General features: G+C 36.5%; 1 protein-coding gene across 2 annotated transcripts in view; it reads left to right on the top strand.

Annotated features, from left to right (window-relative positions):
* Positions 1-13,260, top strand: part of LOC133520619 (uncharacterized) — a 133,395-nt gene that overhangs the window by 28,175 nt on the left and 91,960 nt on the right. Inside the window, exon 1 of one of the 2 annotated variants that reach the window (XM_061855142.1) lies at positions 11,846-12,129. The exons of the other annotated variant lie outside the window; for it this stretch is intronic. The gene's annotated coding sequence lies outside the window, so the exon portion shown is untranslated. Of the gene's footprint in view, positions 1-11,845; positions 12,130-13,260 lie in introns of those variants that run through there. 2 annotated transcript variants of the gene reach the window in all.

Raw genomic sequence — 13,260 nt, 5'->3', positions numbered from 1 at the left:
AAGTAAATAGACTAGTCTTGTCCTCTCTTCATATATTTTTATTTTTTATGATACTGAAAATCGTTAGACGTTTATTGTACCGTTGGAAAAAAGCAAATGAAGGTATTCACTGACCCACTCGTTGGCTTTTGATTACTTGCAGTAATAATTGTTTTACAAGTACGCGACGGTAACTCGCCCCCGCGAGATAGACTACCCGTCTGTGTCTAATGAATACAGTTAGAAAAAGACGGGTAGTCTGTCTCGCGGGCGAGATACTGTCGCAGCGCTCCTTATATATTACCCATTATTAACATGAGCTATTCGTGCTTCGTGAGTTACGCACCTTAGAGCATTTATCGGTGAATGAAGTAACCTTGTAGAGGCGACACAATCAAGGCGATAGTTATGCACGTGGGCCCGCCTGCTTTATTGTCTTTAGGCTGGTTATAGATTCAGGTGGCAGCATTGCCTGCGACTTTCCCTAGAGTTCTTTACGTAGGCGTTCATATATTCCCTTGAGTTTGGAATAAGTAATACTTACCTGGTTTAACTGCATCAAAACTACGTAAAGAATAATAACGGAGCTAGGGGCACTTATTTTTAGACATTTTAGTCTAAATTTACCGGCGGTAAACGATTACATCAAAAAAAAAAGAAGTAAAGGTTGTCTGGAAAACCGCCTGTAGTTTACCTCTACCTCTATTTAGATGCTGTTTTCTCTCTGCATTGTTTTTTTTATTGAAAAGCAATAAAGAGTATTTGTATTGTATTGTACATGATTGTATTATCTCGGTATAACACATTTTAGGAAATGGTTATTTGTGTGGACAACGCATTGAAAATAAAAGACCCGAGTGCATACATATATCACATTTTTCTTATTTGAAACTTCAAGTACTGAAAATTATCCCGCCTGTAAAGGTGTAGCGTAGAAATTATCTTTTGATTCTCATAACTTTGTGACGTTACAGGAAAGACACGAACGAGTTCAGCATATAACAAAATGTGTATGATCCACCTAACAACTTATTAATCATCAAGAAAATAACGGACGTCAACTACCAAAAAATTGCATAGTGACTATACTACATATATTCGAATTGAAAAATTCAAATATCTTCGATTGCAGAAGATATCCAGAATACTCTCATTACTTTCGTACATTAAGAAACGACACTGAAACCATCTCGGTCGTTCTCGTCTAAAGCATTTAAAACCAATGATAATTTTTCTGGGCAAACCTATTTATAATCTTCAGAAAATTCGCGTTTCTACGAGACTTCCGTAAACAATTTCATGCAATGCTCCTTCTGTGAGAAAAACGTTTGTTACACGGGATGAACACTAAGCAAGTGCTTCAGGAAGCGAGATCGGCGTAACAGATAAAATAAGACAATTGACTGACCTACAACTTCGCTTTGTTAGTTTTCACACTTCGTTAGCGGCTCAATGTCAGGGTGAAACTAGTCAGTTAATAATCAAACATGTATTTGTGAAACAAGAGAGAAAAGTTGGTTTTTCTTGAGAGTGTTGATTTTGACTCAAAAACACGAGATGTAAAATAACTTTGCTCTCGTGTGACTCATATAACTTTTCACCTCAGTAGTGAGAACATATCAAAGGTTAAAAAATTCAACATCAAGTAATACATGTTCGGTTATATATTGTTAAAATTTTTATTCCTGTATTCATGGTCTTCACTAAATTAAAAAGCTACTTTGTCTCACTCCCTGGAGTGAATAGAATTTGCTCGATGAGTATTAGTTGCCTGTGGAAAGAAAAGTACAGTCAGCGATAAAAGCTTGTACCAAAAATGAAATTTTTGCCAAAAACTTATTTACCATATAGTAAAAAATACATTCAGTTCACCTTTTTTACAGTACTTTTTCTTTTTAAATGAAGCTTATATAAATGATTAATGTAAATGACCCATTGTACCTTTTGGCGTTGAAACTCTAGGTCCATGGGGTCCCAGCGCGTACAAGTTTTTTGGAGAAATCGCGAAACGTCTGGTTGACGTAACTGGTGACCGAAGAGCTGGCGGCTTCCTCGCACAACGTATCAGTATTGCGATACAACGAGGAAATGCCGCCAGCATCCTTGGTACAATGCCTCAAGGGCCTATTTTAGATATAAGCTAGTTATAGTAATCATCTGTATATATCCATTATGTATATTGTTATTGTCAATAAATTATTTTTCAAATTAAAAAAAAAAATGACCCATTGTATGGAAACATGCCTTTGATTATACATATATGGCTAGTTTTATGGTTACTGATGCGAGAGGGGCTACTTTTTACACAGAGGGGCAACTTCTTGACACTTGCAAATACGACGTATATAGGTACTTAGGAACTTTAGCGAGCTTAGTAACTTAGGATTATAGTATTTTTCACGTAGCTTAGGTACGGTGACAGCTGCCATCTCCATAAAATGTATAACCTTAAAATAACTAAATAAAACGCAAAATTAAGTTAAAAATACGTGGTACCTACCGTGGTGCCCCTGGTATTCTGTCAGACGAAACTGTCAGAAGTGTTTTCTCATTTTGGCCGTTTAAATTAGTTGAAATAGAGCGCAAACGCCTGTAATCTACCCCTCCTTGATTTTGCTGGTTTTTTTTTTCTTTTTTAATAGCGTCAATGCGTCACATCTGTGTTCTTGCGTTCTGTATTTCATACCTTGAATTTGATTAAGTACAAAGGTAATCCGGAATCCTGTATATCCCAGTACATCAGTAGATAGGTACACAGAAGATTACACGACACGAAACAAATTACATAATTGTAACATGGAAACCTTACGTAATGACATTAATGCCATGCATGCGATGGAATCAATATACGATTGCATTGTTAGCTTTGTTGCAACTAAATCATTAATATCATTATTCATGTGCAGACCACCCGTGCTTGACAATATTGTTAAGTAGCTACATGATTAATTGACTGCAAACGTAGTTTACTATTAGACATTAGAGCTAGAGAAATAATTAATGTTATGCTTAAAATAATACCTGGCAATGACAATGATGTCATTTATACTCAGCCATTTTGACAGATTTTGAGTTTGTGTTCATACATTGTAGTATCGCTCTTTCATTCGGTTATCGAATTGAATAATCGATTTAGGGTTTTTCGGAACATGGTTAAATGTTATTATGGTATAAAATGTTGTTTCGAAGGTCAGAATGGTCTTTGGCCCTCCAGTCAACTTTACGCGGGCCAAATTAAAGGCTCGCGGGTCGTGGTTTAAATGTGTAATAGATTTTAAATTCGAACTAGAAATTGGCAAAATCTAATACAATTTATATAATCGTTACGGTTTTGCCCAGTAGTTCAAACTACTTTAAAAACTTTGCTCGGATACCTAAATATCCTAATATCGGCTGATAAGCACACTCCACATCCTTGACTTATCGAAAGGAGTTTATCAAGCCGTGTGTGTTGCAGCACGTCTGGACCGCCTGGCCCAGATAGCTCGAAATCCGTGGCGCAATAACTGGAACAGCCTGTGGCTGTCATTCTACTCAATTGATGGATGGGTGTATAGAAATGAAACGATCGGTTTCATGAGTATCACTTGATGATGTTAATTCTGTAGCCTAGTAAGCAATTATAGGTATATTAAACAAAAGAAGAGCCAGATATTTAGACAAAAGTCAAAAAGATATGTATTGTATATTATTAAAGTAACGTAGCACGGTCTAATCATAGGTACAGTCAGCATCAATAGTCGCGGATGAAACAACGAGCCAAAAGTATCTGATATTCCGGATAACTTTTCCAAATAAATAAAGATAATTCTCTAAAATTTACTTTCAAGAGTATATCTTTTACAGTCTAAATTGTTCTACATATAGAACCATCAACTTTTGTTAAGCTGTTACAGAATGGCAGATACTTTTGAAACCTTGTTTGATCCGCTACTTTTGATGCTGACTGTACCTACGCTTTAAGTTTTTGGCATATAGCCAAATGCTTCCTGATTTTCAGTAAATTAAGACGATTTTATCCTAAAAAGCTGTATTGTTTATGATCGAATATGACCGAAATATCGTGTAACATTACTCACCACTAGGATTTGCAACCCGGATCGGAAATGTATGAAATTATCCGGATTCACGGATATTCCCATACATTTCAGATCCGTCTTACATACCCTACTCGCCCCATAATGGGCAACAAATTGGTTAAATCGTCATTTTGAAATTCAGTTTTAATAAAAACTTTCAATCCATTAGCAATAAGAATAAGATTGTCTTTTCTACATCTTACGTTTTATTTTAGTTAGAAGTATATTGTACCAGCTATTCAATCGTGTGTTTAACCTACTTATGCTTATAACCGCAGTTTCTTTCGTTTCAAAACCAATATTAAATTTCAACGAACCAAGTACTGTGAAAGGTAGACCAATTTAAAAATAACAAGCAGTTGCTAACTTGCTATCTATGTACGTTCTACATGTCTGTCCCTTTCATCATGATAACGTAGGAGTGGGTTGGTAGTCGATAAGTGAGATATGGTTGCGAAACCCATACTAATGCGAAAGTAGCTCGGTCTCTATGATATTGATAGATAGATGTAATTTTGGCATAAGTATAATATGTTTTTTTATATTGCCGTGAATCACTACTTTAGCGTATAAAATTTAACCTTAGGAGATCAGACAAGGATGGATAATTTATATGAGAATGCGTTTAACTAGATCTACACGGAAAAGGTCGCGGTTCGTAGCTAATATCAAAATGGATGCATTACGTTATTTAGTACGTGCGTAACTAGTAATTCGTGAGTTTAGTGATTGACAGTAAGTGGTACACAACATTTGAAATCTGGAACATCCTGAGCGTTCAAGTCGTGATACTCGTGATTAACTAACTCTACTCTTAGGCTTCGGTATTTGGAAATAATTTATGTTATAAGTAGCCTATGACTCGTTATCCTAAATATCTGTATGGCCTTCTGGCTGTGACTTGTCTTTTAACTGTATTATCCCGAAAATAAAACCACCTTCATACAGTTCCAATAATATCTGGATTACTTGACGATTGTATAGGTACACGCTAATCAATAAGGTTTAGGTGTTTATCTATGAATACTAAATGTTCTGACATACCAACATTGTTATTATTGTAATGTTGTAGACCACTTAGAATAAAATTACAAACTGTTATCTGAATCGCCAATAATTACTGCTTTAATCTTCAATTTATTTGTATCATACGTCATTAGAATATGTATTGCACTGCAAAATTATGTAGAGTAAGTCGTACGGCGAACCTATTGCAATAGCACCTAATTATTTCCCCGCACTTTATCTGATGTTTGTTATTTAATCCTGTACTTATGCAAACAAGGAGACTGTTCATAGCAAATTGTTGATAGCATAAATGGCATATATTATTAATATTATTTCATGCAGTATTTGTTTAAGCGCTAACTCAAACAACTGTAAGAAGTAGGTATGATAATGACATGCAAAGAATTGAATCCCGGAAAATACTGAAATATGGCGTGGGTCTTCTACACTCTAAGAGTACCTACCCTAGACTAACGACCTTCCGACAACACCGAAAATTGAATATTTCACTTAATTCTCGATGATAACGAAATAGTACATTTTATTGCAAGTGTGCGAAGTATGTCATTTTATACTTGTCCCGTGTCGTTTAATCGCCTACGGCCTGCCTACGGCTCATAAAAAACTCAATCACCCGGGATAAAATATGTAATATAAAAATACTAGTTCGCAAACACATAAATACATACGTAAAGGGTCACTTTTTAAGCAACTGTGGTCCCCAAAACCTAAGATTTTCGATGTTTACGGTAATCCCTCCGAACATAATGTACAGAAGTAATTATGTTTATGAAGTATCCGAAATAATAGTAAAAATACTGGTCCAGCGGCCTATTAACTGCAAACTGCAACGGGATTAAATGAATATTACTCAAAGATGAGAACTGAACGTGTGAATCCTGCGCTCTAATGAAGTAATTATAATTCAACATGCCACCTATGAAGATGATAAAAAGTTTACGTTGAACGATGAACTATTGTGGTCACAGTTCCTGGCCAGTCGCAAGCCTTATTGTAAAGACATAAGGTCGACGATAAGTCAGTTAAATGTGTTGCTGTTAGCAGCAAAGACGATCTTAATACATACACAGTTTCGTTCCTTTTAAATAAACTAACTCTTACCAAACAAAAATAAAATAAAAAATAATAAAATATATTTGATATTTGAGTGATGGCAGGTGGACTAAAATATTAAAGGAATGGTGGCCGCTTTCGGATGAAAGAAGCCCCTGGCGTCCGTTGGCTTTGTCGGGTGGACGACATTCGGAAGATTGCGGGTCACTTCTGGATGGGATTAGCTCAGGACCGAGACAAGTGGCGTACTGGAAGAGAAGCCTATGCTCAGCAGTGGGCGATAAAGGGTTGATAAGATGATGATGATGAACTCTTGGTCAGCGTCGCTTTAGCGAAATTAGCCGCTTAAATTTCCTTTTTTAGAGTTGTTTTATTGTGGACATAATTTTTTTCTTATTCTTTACTTGTGCTTATCACACAAATAAAGGCCGTTACCAGGATGTGAACCCAATACCTTCAGCTTCAAGATAACAATACTTATAACCCAAATACTAGATAGAGAAAACGTCAAAATGTCCATAACTTAGGAACAAATATCCGTGCTCATCGTGAGATAAATTACCTCATCAATATGTGAACCCAAGACGTTCAGCTTCAAGTTTAATAAGGATCATTTTCGGTGGGTACTCTTCTTCTATTGGTGGAAGTATCACATTGTACACGACCTTAAAATACCCCTGACTGCGTTTAAGCGATTATTAGCATGTACGAGTAACTGACGGGCAGATTCCAGATACCGCATTGTCTCGAGCCATGGGAACCGCGTAACCCATCGCTTGTTTATGGGAAGCTGAACTCGTCATACTTATCGGCAATCCTAACTGTACCTCCCACTCCCACGAAGAACTTACGGCGACCTGCAGTGAACACCACTACTAGGTACTTTACATCACACTTGCTCGAAAAAGATCTTATTTCATGCAGGTGTACTGAAGGACAAAGGACGTTTGACGACCGGTCTGGCCTCGTGGGTAATGACCCTGCCTATGAAGCCGATGGTCCCGGGTTCAAATCCTGGTAAGGGCATTTATTTGTGTGATGAGCATGGATATTTGTTCCTGAGTCATGGGTGTTTTCTATGTATTTAAGTATTTATAAATATTTATATGTTATATATAACGTTGTCTAAGTACCCTCGACACAAGCCATATTGAGCTTACTGTGGGATTTAGTCAATTTGTGTAATAATGCCCTATAATATTTAAAAAAAAAATGGCCTATATTGTTCCCGCGGGAGTTATGGATTGTAAAAAAAAACGAGGCTAGAGTTACAGGATTTTTTTTCTTTGCTAGTAATTCATACGAATTCACTAGGTACAAATGAGTTTAGTTTTTAAATTATTATTTTTTTTAATAGCCTGTTAGAGTGTCCCACTGCTGGGCAAAGGCCTCTCCCCTTGATTTCCACGATTCCCGATTTGATGTTTCCTCCGGCCAGTTGTTCAGGAAGCTGTCCAGGTCATCCCGCCATCTCCGCCTGGGCCTGCCCCGTCCACGTCCCTCTACCGGCATCCACTTGGTGGCTATGCTAGCCCACCTCTCTGGGTGCATGCGGTAGACGTGACCGGCCCAGTCCCATTTTAGCCTAGCGGTTTTCTCGCCAACGTCAGCAAAGCGGGTTTTTGAACGCAGCGTGGTGTTTCTTATCCGATCCGTTAGTTTAATACCTAGAATGCTGCGCTCCATAGCGCGTTGGCAAACCTTCAGTTTGGACTTCTGAATCTCTGTGAGTGACCAAGCTTGGGCCCCGTAGGTTAGGACAGGCAGAATACACATGTCAACGAGTTTGCGCTTCAGTGACAATGGAAGGTTACCCTTCATTAGCTCTTTCATGGACCAGTAGCTCTTCCAGGCATTTTGAACACGGCGCTCTATTTCCTTGTCTTGCCTGTTACTGAAAGAGACTAGCTGGCCCAAGTAGATGTACTCGTCAACATACTGTATGCTCTGCCCGTCCACGTCGATACTGCGACGATTCCTACTGTTGGTCATAACTTGAGTCTTCGCGCGGTTCATTTCAAGTCCAACCTGAAGGCTTGCGTTGCTCAGATCTTGGAGCATTTGCTTTAGTTCTGCTGCAGAAGGGGCAAAGAGAACGATGTCGTCGGCGAAACGAAGATTTGATAGCTTCCTACCACCGACGTCTACTCCCTTAGCTTCCCAGGAAACCGCCAGGCCCTTGAAAACTTCTTCGAGGGTGCTTGTGAATAGTTTAGGAGACAGCGGATCACCCTGTTTAACACCTCGTTGTATAGGGAACGACGGACCGGAGTACTGAAGTTTTATATCAGCGGTGCTGTTATTGTATATATTTTTAATTAAGTTTATATAAGTAGAATTAATGTTTTGGTTTATGAGTGTGTTTACTATGGCAGAATGGGTTATGCTATCAAATGCTTTTCTGTAATCAACAAATGCTAAATATAGGGGGATCTTAAATTCATTACACTTTTCAATGATCTGGTTGAGTGTGTGGAGGTGGTCGGTGTCGGTCGAGTTGCCCAGCAATGCGACACTCGATAATTTTAATAAATGTTTTGTAAATATGCGACACCAGACTGATTGGTCGATAGTTGCCTATGTCAAACTTATCGCCTTTCTAGTACAAAAGTATCATATTAGAATGAAGCAGCTTTTGTGGTAATTGTCCTGTCTTTAAAATAGTATTGAATAATTTGGTAAGGGGAAGTAAAAGGTTGGTTTTTCCGAAAACAAGTTCTTCTGTGCTAATCCCGTCAGCTCCAGGGCTTTTGTCGAACTTCATCGTGGACATGGCTTTACCCACTTCTTCGGTTGTGATGGGAGGGATGGTTTCAGCACAGTTATACTCTGATGTACTATGTGAGTCGGATGGATCTGAATATAGAGAAGAGTAGAATTTTGTGCAGATGTCCATAATTTTGTTCCTGTCACTATGCTTTTGGCCGCTTTCATCCTTTAAGCTGGTGATCCAAGATTTCCCTTTCGTTATTCCATTTTTTGCAGTTCTAAGTGATCTGTTATTAATTAGTGCTCTTGTGACTAGATTAGTGTTGTGGTTGCGGAGATCGGTCCGGATGCCACGCTTAGTTTTCCTGTCTATTGCGCGGTACTCTGCAGAGCCTATTTCAAAACTAGTGCGCTGTTTTATTAAATTTCTGGTGGCAGTTGATAATACAGTGCGTTTCTTTTGGTTGGTCTTGATTTTACTATTCGCGGATTGAATTGCTTTCAAAATGTTGTCATATTGAGTCTCTATATCGTCGACGTCTATATTCAATGTGCTAAATTTGTTTTGCAGTATAAAATATTAAATGTTTATAATTTAGTATTTTAGTTTATATTTAAAAATATTTATTTTGATTAATTTAATAGCCGTTTATAATATTTTGACACAATTTTCAACTGTGGCTTAACGTCGAATACGAGTAGGTCTGTGCCTTCGATTCCTAATCATGACAAGAGTTAAGATTATTATTACTCGAGTCTCTAATTCAATCCAGCCTGCGGCTGTCGTAAATATATAGACTCTCGAACAATATTTCACTTACCCCCCTCATTGCACAATTTACTATTGTATCGATACCTACCTACTACATACACCATGAATATTGAAAATAGAAGTTTTGTCATCAAACGATTGAGAGGGATTTGATTTCGCTACCGTCACATGGGCGTAAGGTGAAAAATTTATTCACTATTCATAATTTTTTATTATACAATACTTCTTGTACTACCGAAACGGCCGAGCCACATATTTTGACTAAGGTGCAGAGTTTGTGAAGTTCGGGCTTGTAGAGTTAAAAGCTTGGCTCTAAAAGACATCTGATAACTTTTTGACAGTGCGAGCCTTATGGTTTCATCTTGGAAATATTTTACAGGAAAATGTTTTGATGGGATTTCATTTCTTTTTGTAAGTTGCTTATGGCAATCTTCAATCCCCTAATTTAAAGAGTTGGGGGGTGATTTACTATTATTTTATACAATCTGCTTTTTTTACTGATTCCCCCATACAAACTTCAACCCCTTTTCCCCCTAACTTTGAGGCTGAAAACTATTCTATATCCTTCCCCATAACAAAAACTATCTACATACCAAATTTCAACTAAATTGGTTCAGCGGTTAGTATTATTGATTCCTCATACAAAATTTCACTCCCCTAGGGGCAATTTTTTTTTTGTTGTGTACTAATACCAACCTAGTACCAAGAGATGGGTAGGGGTGAGAAAATACTGAGTATTTACTCATTTAGGTGAGTAAAAAGTTTGCTAATAAAATATTTAAAAAAGTGAGATTTAAGAACTAAATTGTTTACTATTGAAGAGTGTTAACGTATATTAACATTATTTACATAATAAAAAGCATATAGGACGCTGAATTTAAAAAAAAGTTTAATCTCAATTAGAGGCAACTTGTGATAACGGTAGCTAACAATTTTGTTTTTAATAAGAAGGTATTTACTTTAAAAATATGGGACTTAAGTTCTATCGATGTTCTAGATAACTACATGTCGCGCAAAAGTGCGTGTTTACGCTGCACTTACGACCTTTTATAAAGGGTTTTTTAAAGAAAACTCAAAACTCAACCGATCATGTTCAAAGTATTTTTTTATGTACTTACTCTATTCTACGGCTTATATCCTGATATTATTCAATTTTTTTGAACTTTGAGTTGATAGTGAAAGGGGAATAAACATTATTCAAAGTATAAAGCTATGAAAATGATCACCAAAGTGGTGGTTGTCTTGATATTTAAATGACATCAAAAGATAAACATTTTCCCCATTTAAAGGTTAACTCTATCAGCATGTTTATGTATATTCATGGCTCTGGTTGAAAGTTGTATTACAAGACTTCTGCATAGCGATTACTGCATAGTTGCATACATTACAAGTTATTAATAATCTCGATCTCTACCAATATTTACTCGAGTATTCCACACACATATCCCAATTAACGTTCGTTCTGCCTGTTTGGGACTCTAACAAGTATGATATTGGGTTATTTTTCAAGTGTATGTGAGATACGAGCATGCCAAAGATACGCTTAAACGTGTAAAAAACGTGCGAGTGAAGGTTTCCAATTCAGTGCACATTTGATTAGCGCTGTGATTAGATTAGTTTGCTCGTCTAATTTGTCTTGTATAGCTTAGCTTGCGTAAGCCCGATATGTTGTTGCTAAATATTTTGAGCTGCCTAACCAAACCACATACTGAACGTAACGATAAAACTTAACAGTTTTTGTTTTGTTCTTATAACTATATAAAATAAATACGAGGCGTGCAACTTCTAGTTTTGCCGTATCGAATTTAAAATTGGCTTCCGCTGAGTTGGTTTTTTAATCCATTTAATTTAATCCCACTAATTTAGCCAGCGGCAATTTAGGTTAACGGCGCTGTTCTTTATTTAGCTCCATTTATTTAATTGGTGTATTGTAGTGCTCTGTGCTCGATTGCAAGATCTGAAGAGGCCTCACCTTAGAACTGAGCAAAAGACTTGAATTCATGAAAACAATGCAGTTTTTTTACCTCATTTTACTCTCATCGATAGTAAAAGAATGTTCAATAAGCCGTCTTGCAGATGTCATTATGGCCTTGTAAATTGAGAACAGAACGGATTCATTTCCTGAAGTTGATCACGGAACGAGAACTGTCAACAACTGCACAGAAGACAGTTCAGTTAACATGGCAGCGCGTAGGCTGCGGACGCGTTCGCTTCGCTACGACATTGAACGCGACCTTTAACTTTTTAATTTTTAAAACAATTAGTCCCGCGCATGCACCGACGCCTTTGGCTGAATACACAATGTTCAGTCACTGTCTTAGTCTACTGGAAGAAAGTCGCGTTTCGCGCCGCGATTAAAAAAAATTGCCCAAACGTTTCTTATCTGTGATTGCTTTTGAATTTTACGCAGATAACGCCTTGTGACGATTGTTTGTTTTGTGGAATGGCGATACCATTAAAGAGCGGATTGTTTTATAATTTTTACGGTTTGCGGCTGCGGTGAGCTTGGTAAGGAAGTTTATTCAAAAAAATATAATACTTTTATTCCCATAAAAGTGACGTTTTCTATAGTAGAACTTTAAAATAATGCGATATGTCGAAACAGTTAAGTGGAATATTTATAGCATTATAAAATATTACAATATTTATAACATTCAGCAGCAACCTATAAAATACTGATTTCAATCAATTTATAGTAAAAGGTAGTTAATTTATTTTAATTTAGTCTCATTAATAATGAATTACTTAGTGAATCTTAATTTAAACAAACTGAACTGGACCTCAGAAGGCGCGAGATGAGGAATTAAATTTAAGTATATAAATCTGTTAAGATATTGGTTAAGGTATTGTTTTAATACTTATACCGGGTGTTTCCTGTAACACGAGCAAATAATTAAACCATATATTGTACTCCTAAAACTATATAGCTTTTGATTAACAACTTTTAAAAATTGTGAAATCTTTAGATTTCACCTTTTTCATACAAATTTAATATTAATTTGACACGCTGACATCAGTGTGTTTGACGTTGCTTGTCACGCTTTAAACAACAAAATTCGCAACACATCGCGTCTTAGAATTAACTTCAATGTGTAATAAAAAGCAAGACATAAGTTAAATAACGTAAATGTTGGTCAGTTTGAGGAGTACAGCCAACAGTTTATTTTATTGCTCCTGTTGCAGGAGCAATAAAATAAACTGTTCCTAAGTAGTATGTAGTATGTGTGTTTGTGTTTAATAGTCTCCATATTAGCTTCTTGCACTACCTGTTGACTTTTGTATGAGTTCTACATTTCCTGCTACACAAAGATTGTCTGGAAGAGATCGTTTTATAGCGATAAGATCGCCTGTTTTTACCTGGTTCTATTTTCATTTAAAATTAATTTGTAGTTTCACATGTATGTACAATATATAATTATTGGTGCAATAAAGAATAATTACTTAACGTGACATTCGGATGTTATAAAGATCTCACCTTGAAATGTGACTGTGGCGTAAGTGAGAACTTTGTTTATTCATAATAGAAGAAACTGAAGCATTTTATAATTATATATTTAATAAGTCTTAGTACAATTACTTAAATATGTTTTTGAGAATATTGATGTATCATTTGACAGACATATTTTTCCTTAGATAATT

This window comes from Cydia pomonella, chromosome 8 (genome assembly GCF_033807575.1).
Source record: "Cydia pomonella isolate Wapato2018A chromosome 8, ilCydPomo1, whole genome shotgun sequence".
NCBI classification, from domain to species: Eukaryota; Metazoa; Arthropoda; class Insecta; order Lepidoptera; family Tortricidae; genus Cydia; species Cydia pomonella.
Note: the sequence above shows the minus strand (reverse complement) of the source record. Positions and strands in the feature narration are given on the sequence as shown.